This window comes from Acanthopagrus latus, chromosome 18 (genome assembly GCF_904848185.1).
Source record: "Acanthopagrus latus isolate v.2019 chromosome 18, fAcaLat1.1, whole genome shotgun sequence".
In the NCBI taxonomy this organism is placed as follows: domain Eukaryota; kingdom Metazoa; phylum Chordata; class Actinopteri; order Spariformes; family Sparidae; genus Acanthopagrus; species Acanthopagrus latus.
The window spans coordinates 10,313,362-10,324,658 of record NC_051056.1 but is presented as its reverse complement, the minus strand read 5'-3'; the positions used below and the strand labels follow the sequence as shown (position 1 = coordinate 10,324,658).

The window sequence follows — 11,297 nt, the reverse complement described above, 5'->3', positions numbered from 1 at the left end:
TCTGAAAGCTACGGGGAAAATCTATCAACAGTTTAGCTCTTACTGTGAACCAAATTCTTTATTCTGATGGTGTCAGTAAAACTCTGTAGTCCACTGCAGAGTTTTCCTCTACGTATAAAACGGAGTCAGCGGTAGAATAATGAACTGTGTTTGTGTTCAACAGCAAAGACGCCTTCTCTTATGATCCAACCACCACAACAACAGCTGGAAATCTGAAAACAGTGAAAAACAGGGGCTGTCTTTGACTGCTGCAGAGCACATTTCACACACAATGTTTTGTTGAACCTTGAGAGTTTTGTTTCCTCAATGGAGAAAACAAAGACTTGCTCCTGTTACAGACAACAAGGGGGAGCTGAAGCTCTGGAGTTGGAGCAGGACCCCTCATACCATCCCAGGAGGTAATGAGACTCATCTGCATCACTGACAGTGCTTATCAGAGAGAAGGAAAATCAACCAGAAACAAATTAAATGACAGATGTTTCTCTCTCTGTGTTGCAGCCCCATCATAGCTACAGTCGAGACTCATCCTCCAGACTAGGTCACTGGTGGTTGAGTTCCTACTGAGGAAGATGAGGAAGTAGTGGAAAAGGAAACTGAAGAAGACAGAGGACAAGCTGCCCATTGTTATTACTTCTGGGGCAGTGAGGCAGTAACTGACCAAGCAGGACCAACCTACTATCTCAGAAGCAGTGGTCCAAGCATCGGCCAACAGGACCTGCCCCCCTACTTCAGGGCCAGTGACATTGGCACGGGTCAAGCAGGACCTTCCGACAAACTCAGGGGCAATGGACCAGACACTGGCCAAGCAGGACCTACCCACTAAGTCTTGGGCAGTGGGCCAGGCACAAGACAAGTAGGAATGACCCATTACGTCTGGGGCAGTGAGGCAGGCATGGGTCAAGCAGGACCTACCAGGCTCTGGTCAAGCAGGACCTGCCCTGGAAAAAAGTCATTCCATAATTACCATCACATTTTATAACTTCTTATTCAGAACCACAACAATAAGAACAGAGATGGTCACTGAACCTCAATACTATTTAGTTACTAGTTATTTGATTTTTTGGATATCCTTCCACTGTCCATGCACTGATAGAGGAAAAAAAAAAAATGTTTTCCACCATTTATGCCCTTCAGCATGAAAAAAGGTCAGATGGAAACTGCTTTGTCAGCTGTTTGTGTCATTCTTTTTCTTTAGCACCATAAGGTCTGGTGCCCATTTTGCCAGCATGTAACCAGTATCATGTGCTTTGAAGGTCGGGACTTCCGTGGGTGAGTATAAAATCTGCATAAAAACGCATGAAAAAACAAACCTGTTTTTTGAACACATTTCAATAAAAAGAGTGTTTACTCTCACATAAAAGCTAACTCCCTCCAAACTAAAACATAGATTGAGGTCAACTTGTCACTAAGTCACCTTTTTTGTGCAAAAGTGCTTTGGTACAGATCTGACTCACACCCGATATGTTCAGAATGAAGGAAGAAGGAATGACAGCACTTGGATGGTCCACTCCATCTGTCAGATCTAAGCCACAAACAGGCCATACCATGGCCACGTGTCAGCCAAGAGCGAAGCAATTAGGTGGTCATCCTGCATCCTAGGCAGCTCCAACACAATCCATCCCTACAGCTGATGAAAACAAAGACCCGAACTCTAAGTCACTCTGGAGCCAGCCATGATGCAAGATCACCAGATCTCTAACAGCCAACCAATAGGACAACAAAACAATGCAGGTAGAATTATAATCTCTACTGTGTTGTGGAAGGATAATAGGTTGATGAAGAGAAAGAACTGAATAGTCAAGCTGAAATGAAACATGGCTTTTTGACTGTTTGAGATCAAATCCACGGCCCTATTGTGCACCTATGTATCAAAATAGGCCAAATAAATTTGAATAAATAAACTGAAATTGGATCATATCTTATAGAGACAATGTAGTCTGGTTTTCGACAACCTCGTTGGCCTCTCTCCTGGCCTTCTGCTGCTCCTTTCGAGGTCACTCATCCTCCAAAGTTGCTCTCCGCCGCAAAAGTGTCTCTGGGTAAACACATCAACCTCTTTGGCTTCCCCCCCGGGTCTTGCGCTGCTCTTCACTGGGTCACTCATCCTCTGTAAGATGTCTCTGGGCTTATTAGGTAGAGCAAGCAGGCTGTGTGGCAGACTGCCCTGCAGACAGACAGCCCTTCCACACCTCACAAGCCCAGAGACATTCTTGCAGCAGTGAGCCACTCCTGAGGGTGAGTGACCATGAGAGAAGCCACAGAAGACTGGGAGGGAGGATTAAGAGGTTGGTGAAAACCAGTGTAACACTCATGTGAGAGACTAATAGGTGGTGAATGAATATCATAGTGTGTAAAGGGCCAGTAGGTTCGGCTGCTGGAGCAGAGCGAAATGTTTAAAGATGTAAGGTTTGATTTTGAGATATGCCGGCTTATTATTACAAAGAACAGGAAAGGTTAACATACAAAACAAAATAGCGATTCCGATTACAGTGACAGTAGTAACACCAGTTGTGTTGAACCACAATTGATATTACACTAGCAATTACTCTAAATTCAAGTTGTATTATTTCTAATAAAACCTCTTGAGCCAAGGACCCCTTCTCTATCCATTCCTTCTCTCTGTCCTGTTCCAAAGGACCATGTTGACAGGCATCCAGTGACCATTCATGCTCTCTTGTGACATGGTGAAGAAAGCCAATCCACATGTCCTAAGGCTGAACATGACCAGAAAAGGGCAGTTTAAACTCCGAAAAAGGAGGCTAGTCTACTTTCCTGAGTCAAATTTGCATTTATAATTATTAAGCATATCATTTCTGTAGCTGTCACACTTCACCTATACATTTTAACTGTTGGAATATGCCTATGACATTTATTATAACAAATACATCAGATTGTAGTTTGTATTTATATTGGCACTATTGAGAATGAGGGCTACCCTCAGCAGTTTCCCAAGAATAACACGGGTTGAATGAATAAACAAACTAATGGACATGCAGGTGAGTGAGACCAAAAAACAAAATTCAATGCTAACATGCTTAGTTCAAAAGTAGTAGAAAAAAAATACTTAGTATGTATGAGTGAATAATTGTATTACTCACAAAAAATTCATCATAAGTTTCAGCCATATTACAACAGAACCATATATGACTGCAGATATCTTTGGTCCACTGCAGAAGGATGGAGCATGGCCTGCCTAAAGTACAAGAATAATACTTAATAATATGTTGAACTAAAAAAAATGTTGAAAAAACATACAGGTGTTGAGAATGTGTGTGACTGTCCATATGGTCGTCAGCTATGAACAGGAACAGATTAACAAGAACAAAGCCGTTTTCAAAACTTGAGACAACAGTGACAGCAGAGATGCATTGAATTGACTCACCAAGATCTTACTCACCAAGTGCGACAACATTGTCCTTTGATTGTAGCCTTGAAACTAGTTCTGTTCGTTTGGCCTCCCAAAAGACGTTCACTATATAAACAAATTACACGTCCTGTATTTGGAAAAATGTTGCCCGAGCTAGACGGGCGGCTGTAGCTCAGCAGGTAGAGCAGGTCAACTAGTGATCGGAAGGTCGCTGGTTCAAATCCCGGCAGGGCTAAGCGGCACGTCAAAGTGTCCTTGCTCATGTCCTTGAGTGAGATACTGAACCCCGCATTGCTCATCAGTGAGGGCCCTGTGATGAGCTGGCGACTTGTCCGGGGAGTACCCGGACCTGCGACAAGGCTGGGATTGGCTCCAGCAGCAACACCCTCTTGGATAGGGATAAGCGGCTATGGACGATGACATGACATCACAGAGCTACTATTCCAATGTCCATGAACTTCAACAAGAGTGCAACTTTTGCATAGTTGTTACCAGAGAGGAGGATTATGTTTGACGCCAACATAAAGTCCCCAGCTTGCATCCCATATTTGAATGTTAATCGATAACGATAATCGGGCTGATTTTGCTCCTTCCGGACCATGGAAGATTATCTTCCGTCTTATAACATTATCTTATATGATTATCCTGTGGTCTGAGTTGTGTTAAGAGTCAATTTGTCCCGATAATTTGCTCGGAAATGGGTCATGGCCGACAACTATAAATGTTAAACTTGTTCAATATTTATGACGAAAAATCTTTGTGTGTGGTGAAAGCCGACGACTTCTGAGTCACTACTCCATGAAATGTGACGCGAAATGCAACATACCCAACCAGCTGACTGAGGAACACGGAAGCGGACGTAAATAAAAACAGAGGGGAGATCTAATGTTTCCTATGCGAGTGTTTGAATTAGCCATTTTAATGTTTTTAATGGGTTTAGCATTGGCGCTAACGTTAACCAATATGCGCTACTGTTAACCGTTATGCTGGTTAATGCAAGTATTGTGTGTTGTCAGAAAAGCTCACATTCCCTCCTCTATGTCTTCCATGTCTTTTATGCTTTAATTTTAATAACTCTTTTTTAATATACAACCTATGCTCTTCTAGCACTGACACTGAGGTTGTCATATACAAAGGAATAGTAAATCAAAGACATAGTTGTGTTGCATAGTTTTAAGATACCCATTGTATGATTACCCTTGTTCCTCTGCACCTTGTCAGGATCTTGAATAGACAAGGAGCCAGACATTCCACAGATGTCAGTGGGTAATAGACTGTGCAGAGTGGAATTGGCAGTAGAAGTTGTTGCAGGCAGACATGATAAGCATTTGATGATAAGCATTTGATGCCGGTTGACCAGTGATCTCATCCTCAATGTTGACTATAATTCTGTCTGTCAATAATGGTGGCTTAGTTGGCTCTGTGTCTGCTGTGTCTGTTACAGTGTCTTCCATGCTTGGCTGAAGGGCACCCAAACATATCCTAGTTTGCATGGTACCACTAGTGCTTTATGAATAGATAAAACAATGAGAAAAGATAATAATTGTCATTCTACCTTAGTTAGGACCTGAGGAAGAAAATACACATTTGGAGTGACATCTGGGAAAAGCCCTTTGACCTCAAGACCTAAATGGTGATCCATGTCTCCTAAACCCTGCAGATAAGCCCCGCAAAGGACGTCTAGACCTGGTTTGATCACAGTGTTAAATGTGTGTGCCTGTCAGTTCACCAGGTTATGGGTAGTCTTTGAATAAACACATCACCACAGCAAACAACTCAACAGGACTTGAATGATTCTTCAACACTCACTGTACACATAAATTGGGAATGTAATCATTGTCACTGTCATCCTCATCGCTGTCCCCCTCGATGGTTTCCTCTTCCTCTGAATATGAAACATCCCCTGTGTCGTCACCTGGAGGCCATGTTTTATCCTCAGTCCAATCAATGCTATGTAGAAAAAAAAAATAAATAAATACTCGATGACAGTCAGCACAGAATGTTGTTATATTAATTTTCATCAATCTCCTCGTTTATGCCCAGCAATGACATACTACCAAGGGGGGGAAAAAAACAAAAAACAAATATGGCATTACATATATACATGTGTATAAATACATATACACTTTTCCCCTTGTCTAACTCTTGAATGAATTAATTTACTTGAATTAACCAACCCTACCCACCCGACAGTATAATATCAAGTTCTGTCCTGTCACCACAACTGCTGTCAGAGCTCTGACAGTACACTCCAGAGTTTGCCATAAATGGTGAAAACCACTTATCTTGTTTCCAAAACTTGAACCTCAGTCTCCCCGACTTCTTTGACACCTAGACCCTTCTCAGCAAAGTCTCCATCTCTGCAGATAATAAATAAGGTCAAATGATCCTTCTAAGTAAAACACAATGACGATATTTATTTGTTTATTTTGTTATTAGTTGTTCAATTGAACCTGTATTTGTGGAAGGGCATTGTCAGTTTCTGACCTGACATCTAATAATAAACCACACAGCTGAGGCTGTCACAACACAGTAAACTTGCAATATATGACTTCACAATAATTTGTGTACCTATCAGAGGATGACCCGCCAGAAACACTGGAAATGTCAGGGAGGTGCAGTCATGTGACGTTCAACTGGTGTTGAGGTAATTCTGGAAGAACCTGCCTGATATCTGCAAGACACAGTGCAATACATACTAACACATACATGCACACATACACATTACTCTTATGACATTATGACATGACGTAATCATGCAATGTAATTATCTACTGGTAGAAGAACTACTACACAGTGTTCAGTGCATTACAGAACAAACACTCTCGTAAATAAGTACAATAGAGATTATGAGTTCATTTAGTGGAGTGAGCAAAAGCACACACAGTGCGTGGGAAGGTCACAGACATCAAAGGGCCGACTACTGTAGGAGCTAATGGCTATTGGCTAAGGCTACTAGTGCTGGAGCTAGCGACGGTGCTAATTTGCTAACTTTTCATAGATACTCACCAAGTACGTTGTGAAAGTCAACGCACACAGCATATATTATCAAGGTTAACTGGTAGTTCCTTAAGTTTCAGCCACTTTTTCAGCTTTTTTTCACTGACCCTGATAGCAGTGCTCTGACGGGATGCCATCTCTGTCTCTTCGCACACACAAGAGGGGCGCAGGGGGGTGGGAATAGATGTGTTCAATTATCTCTGATTGGTCCAAGATAGCTTGTCAATCTTATGTGATGTGTTTGCTAGATATTGGATATCCCATTATTTAAACAACTCCTGTGTTATTTTGAGTGAAACAACAATATTGCAATACTCTTATAGTTATTTTTTGTTTGTTTGTTTGTTTTGTTTTCTCTAAGTTGCTATCATGTGGGTTACACCAGGCTCAATTTTTACTGAATACTTTTGGTACTGAAAACACTTGATTGATGATACATGATGATTTTCAGGCACTTGTCTTTTTCTATGATTAAGCAAATTTTTCATTTTGTCAGTTCAACCCCCCATTTGTCTGTGGTACTTTTGCCTTGAACTGTGACATTATCATTGTGAGTATGTTTTCACACATCAGTGGAAATGCAGATGAAATGCCATTCTGAGTGCAATGACTTAACACTCAGAGCCACATGTGGGTCATCATCACAAAACATTCTTGTAAAGCAATGTTTTTTGAAGGGCCACAGCTGCCACGAAAACAGCTTCTAGGCCTACTGGAGACTAGTTTTGAATATCAGATCTACTAAAAATGGAGATTAACAATTGCTTCATGGGTTCATGTTTCAGCTGGCTGACAAGCGTTTACAAAATGCAGGCATAAACATAAAACGTTATATATGGCACATGTATAGGGGCAACAAACAATCATGCTCACACATGTTGGGCCTCAACTCACATGGCTCAAACAAAGAGAAGGCTTGTAGAAGGAAGAAATTATCTTCAGAAGGAGTCGGAACCACCAAGGTCCGGTCCTTCCATCGGATCGATCCTGCTGTTTGAAAGCAGCCTGCCTTCATCAGCTGTTAGGACGCTACAGCTGATGCCGCGCTCGCATCCAAAACGAGTTGGAGCTTCAAGTCGGATGGGACACATGCTAGTTGCAACAAGTGACCCAAGTAAGAGACAACTGTTTGCACAGAAACAGTGTATATGGTGTGTTTTTGCTGTGCTCATATTTGTTGTTAAGGGACCGCCAAGTCCTACATAGGGTTAACTGTACTGTGTGCTAACTGTGGTATTACGCTTGCTAGGAGTTCATTCGTTATGATCCATTTGTGTAGTCTAGCTTGTGTAGTCTTTCCGCCATGTGTGATCACAGTACGTCGTATCAGCGGACAATAAACGAACCTCGATTTGCTTGCCGGCCACTGGTTGAGAGAGAGATGACTGCTGTGTACCACATGGTTGTTGTGTTATTCTTTGTTGTCTGTTAAGTGCTCGCTTAGCTTCCTTCCTTTTACTAACTCACACACTCACATACGTACACTTACATACACATCCCGGGTTATATATATACATGTAATCTTATAAACAATCTGTTGGAAAATCATAGTTAATAACCCCACTGTAACATAAGACATGTAATATATACTCCCTCTTATTGACTTAAAGGGTGTAAGTTTAATCCATGGTCTATCACACCTTGACACCGAGTACGACCACCCCGAGAGACGAAGTTTGCGGATCACTAGCTTACGTAGTTTTAGCATCCTCAGAAACGACCGCACAGCAACAGTACACTGCTGTAAATGGATCCAAGTAAAAATCGCCATCAAAAAGCCACAAATGATGCTCAGAACAGCACCAAACTTCAGCAACATTACAAACAGGGTCATCACCCTTGAATTTGTGTTCTCGCTCGGCACTTCCTGTCGTTTTCACCCACTTATGTTTGGCTTGCTTATGTTTTTGTGGTGCTGGTTGTAGAGACAACTGTTTTTTTTTTTTTTGTTTTTTTTGTTTTTTTTTGTTTTTTTTTGTTTTATTGAAGTAGGTGGTTTGTGTTTTGGAGAAAGCTCTAATAAACACTGTTGATTATAACTGAGTTTCAGGCTTAATTTTCAGTTTTAATTTTCAGCTTTGAGACTAAAAGTGTATGGATGTTCATTAATGAATCATAGTAACCCACATTTCATTAGTCAGCTATGATAATTTCATTAATAACATTTTAATTAATAATCAGTGATCAATATTGATTCCCAACACACATTATTATACCTAAACAACTGAACAGGTAGATGGCCAGCCACTCCTAAAATGCATTTCACCATTACCAAAAACAAATGACCATTGCAGCATATCAGCAACATTACCTTGCTATCCACTGTACCTTTGTTGTATCCTTGCAATTTGGCTGGGTTTAGGCAAAAAAAAATACTTGGTTAAGTTAAGAAGAACATCTCGGCTTGGATCAAAATAACTATGTGGCTTATGTAACTTCATATACAACATACTGTAAGAGGCAGCTGTAGCTCAGGAGGTAGAACTGGTTGTCCAGTAATTGATGAGGCGATCTATGCTACTTTACCCTACTTCCTCTTTTGCAAGAGGAAAAAAACATAAATATTGGTTGCAATTAGCTGCTGTCACAGACAATCTATGTAATCTATCATTTTTTTTTTCTTTTTGTTTTATTAACACATAGACTGGGGATCAAACCACCAACCTTCTAATTAAACAGTTAGCTAATCCTGAAGTTAGGGCAAACAGTAAATCTTTTTAATTTTTTCGACATAATACGTGCTGAGAAGCTGCATTTGATTTTCGTTGTCCAGTGCTAAGGTCCTGGGTTGAGACTGGCTCACTGATAATGCTAACTGGCACAACTAAATGAAACACACCTATTAGTAATGCTTTGGTTCCACCAGTGCTTTTTTTCTGCTTTGACAAGTCAGAATGTCTGTTGCCAGAGGCTGTATTACATAATCTGATAGAGCTGTACAACATCAGGAAAGACACATTTTGAAGACGCTTGAAGAAGCTTGTGTTCTGCTGTATTTGCTGCGAATGAGACCTTCAAGTCTGCACTGCTTTGTCAGGATTTCAAAGAGGACGTGGTATTTGACTAAATCGAACTTCCAAATCCAAGCAGAGCTATTTTTTAGAGGAACAAGTATTCACACACATAATGTATATTGTTCTAAAAGTGAGATATGATAAAAGTGGTTATTTCAGGGGGCTATGTCCGAAATGTAAGCATTTTGTCTTGCAAAGGGCTCAAACATACACTGTTTTAAGAACCCCCAGCATCTGAAAAGAGCCTGTTTTATTGCTACACTGCCATGCTCTACAGGATGTTAAAGTTAATGTAATTACAGACTTATGGAAGTTTTTCTCTGTAATTGGCTGGAATTAAACAACATCATAAGATAGCATTGTGCATTTTTAATGTAAGTGCGACTTGATGTCAACAAGAGCAGGAAAAGTTAATTTTGGCATCATGAATTCAACTTCGAGGCCCCTGGGGACATGCTGAACTTTCAGTATGCGTATTAAATAGGAGGGAGTGTGAGCAGTTACTCAAAGCCATCAGTGAACTCTGTTGCACTCTGGAGCCTAAATTAATGTCTTCAGAGCATCAGTAACATTGTGTTAATGTGTCTCCATTAGACACCGCTGCCAGCTCCCAGTATGTCTGCCTGATCTAGCGTCTGGAGACCAGAGAGACTGAGAAGATAGGACAGAGAAAGTGACAAAAGGGAGAAAGACAATACCAAAGAGGATGAGGTACAAGGGAGAGGGAGTGCAATAGACAGAGTACTAGTGAGGTGGGAGGATGTCTAGACAGACAGATAGAGGAAGACACAGGACACCCAGAGGCAGACAGCAGGGAGCTAACGGAAAATGGACAAGAAAGGACAAAGCGAGAGGTAGAAATAGAAAGTGTGAGACTATGAAATTGGCTGAAGGACAGATGAGGACAAGGACAAGAACCGGGAGTGACAGAGGGGACAGAGAGAGAGATGGATCAAGCAACAGAGAGAATTAAAGGGCTACACAAGAAACAGAGTGAGGCAGAAACAAGTCAAGGACTAATTTATTTAACGGTGTTGCCATGGGGAACAGCATCTATGATGAATGTGTGGGCTGATTATGCAACCAATTGACTATAATTCACCCAGCTGACAGAACATCATGACCAGTGATCCAAAGGGAAGCCAGACGTTATGGAGAAGGAACTACAGGCTGCAAATTCTTTCAAACACCAGTGTGTTAGCTAAATTTAGAGGCCACTGACCAAAAGATGTTACAGTGACCGGGTTATCGTGAAGAACAGCAGCAGGGCAGACATCAAAGCACTTAATTTTAGTATAGTAGTAAAAGAACTATTTCCAGAAGACTGTAAGACTGACAAGATGTCAGCCATGGTAGTCACTGTGGGATTAGGTTCTATAAAATGTGTATGACGTCCTCTGTGGCTCTGGAGGTGCCTTGACAAATCGCAAAATTAACCCTGATGATGTCAACAGGGTGTCAGTCAAGGATTGGAGGTGACAAATGGCCTGAGTAATAAAGATGGCACAGGGATTTTGAAAAATGTTCAGGCAGAGTAAATGTTCCCCAGAAATGGTTCAAACTTCACGTGTCTTTAGGTTAAATTCTCAGTGTTTCTCTTGAAAATATCATGTGTGGACTTGAAATACCTAAATTGTCTGGAGGTCTCCATAATCCAGTGCTTTCACATCTACAAATGTTAAAATGCCATGGTCACTTGTCAAAAATATCCAGTGTTACACACTTTAAAATTCAAACTCAAACCTCAGTCACATGGCTTGGCAGCCTTGTCGCTTCTAACTCAACCCTTCACTTCCTCATTTGAAAGTAAAATAAAAAAATATGTGAACATGAAGTGTTTTGTAGACGTGTCAATGCGGTACCTTGCTTATGATGCGTACAGATTTGTGGTTGCATAAACATGAACTGGTTTATTT

At 41.1% G+C, this 11,297-nt stretch overlaps 1 long non-coding RNA gene across 1 annotated transcript; it reads right to left on the bottom strand.

Annotated features, from left to right (window-relative positions):
• Nucleotides 1-4,568: 4,568 nt before the first annotated feature.
• Nucleotides 4,569-6,504, bottom strand: LOC119007798. The gene is made up of 3 exons (XR_005071232.1): nucleotides 6,377-6,504; nucleotides 5,939-6,041; nucleotides 4,569-5,727 (listed from the first exon to the last, which is right to left on the bottom strand). It is a non-coding gene; the product is annotated as an uncharacterized LOC119007798 (long non-coding RNA).
• Between the last annotated feature and the right edge of the window lie 4,793 nt (nucleotides 6,505-11,297).